Raw genomic sequence first — 1,646 nt, 5'->3', positions numbered from 1 at the left:
ACCCTGTTTAACAAATACAATATTATTTCACCGGAGAGGCTGCGCGCACTGTGCCGCGCCGCCATCTTCTCCTCCCGCCTCACTAATCCTCACGAATTATGAGAAGAACTGGAGCTGAGTTCTCCCAGAATTCTGACCAATGTTGAGCTCTCAACCAACATCACTATTGCAAATTTTCTGAACATTTATATTGGTGTTTCGTTACGTTGCCTAAAAATAATCTCCACAATTCCCAGTATTACAAAAACTAATCTGCAAATTAATTCTAATCCCTCAAACATGAAGTCTAACAGGAGGCGGATCAAATGGCCTGCAGCTAACATGACTTCACTGTGGAAGCAGTTTGATGAAGATGTTAACCAGATTCTGGAGGCAACGGCGAAGGGAGGGGTTGATAGGAAGCTGCAAGCCATGACAACAATTATCGTCAGTATCGCAGCTGAACGGTTCGGAGAAGAGGAGAAGGAAGGCTCCAAAACATCTTACTTGAAGAACCAAAGAGCATCGAGGATCCACAACATCAGGCAGGAGATGAAAGCACTGAAGTCCCAATACAAGGAGGCAGGAGAAGAGGAGCGCATTGGCTTGGCCCAGCTGATGTGCATACTACGAAAGAAGATCAGGGTCCTTCGCCAGGCTGATCTTTGGAAAGCCAAACCACACCGCATCCAATTTCTCATCCAGGTATGTACAATGTGCTTCCAAGCCCATCAAACCTGCACACATGGGGCAACGCAGAGTCATCTGCGTGCCCACTGTGCTCCAAGTGAGGAACCCTGGAGCACATCCTCAGTGGCTGTGCAAGGGCACTTGGTGAGGGACGGTACAGGTGGAGGCATGATCAGGTCCTGAAGACCATCGCTGAAGCCATCAGCGCAGGAGTTGAGTGGGCAAAGCGGTCCCGACCCTCCAAGCAGACCATTGCCTTTGTCAGAGCTGGGGAGCAGCCAATACCTGCCAAAAGGACATCTGCAGGCATTCTGACCTCTGCAAGGGACTGGCAGCTGTTGGTGGACCTCGAAGGGCAGCTGAAGTTCCCCAACCATATCGCAGCCACCACCCTGCGACCAGACATTGTTCTCGTGTCTGAGTCTACTAAGCAAGTGGTGCTGCTGGAGCTGACAGTCCCATGGGAAGATAGCTTGGAAGAGGCCTTTGAAAGGAAGCTCTCCAAGTACGCAGAACTGGTCAGCAACTGTCAGCAGGCTGGATGGAGATCGAGGTGTCTCCCAGTGGAGGTTGGTTGTAGAGGATTCGTAGCCCATTCTTTAGTTAGAGCCTTCAGCATTTTGGGCATCGAGGGAGAGGGGAAGAGGAGAGCCATCCGCAGTACCACTGATGCAGCAGAGAGGACCTCAAGATGGCTGTGGCTCCAAAGAGGGGAGCCATCGACTCATAAGTAGCTAGCCATCTGGACACAAGCTGGGGTCTGATCAGCCCTGGCTGGGTCACCTGGAGGAGGTTGTATGATGTTGAAAGACCCGAAACACCCGATGATTCCAGGAACATCACTGAAGATGCGTCCAGAAGCATCAATAGATGTATGTACACAGCTCCTGGGCAATTTGAATGTAGGATTAGGAAAGGGTAGCTCAGAAAGGGTTCTTCTCCTGACAAAGTGTTTGGAGCAGAGCCTCATTATGAAC

Source organism: Mobula birostris, chromosome 5 (assembly GCF_030028105.1).
Source record: "Mobula birostris isolate sMobBir1 chromosome 5, sMobBir1.hap1, whole genome shotgun sequence".
Lineage (NCBI taxonomy): Eukaryota > Metazoa > Chordata > Chondrichthyes > Myliobatiformes > Myliobatidae > Mobula > Mobula birostris.
Note: the sequence above shows the minus strand (reverse complement) of the source record.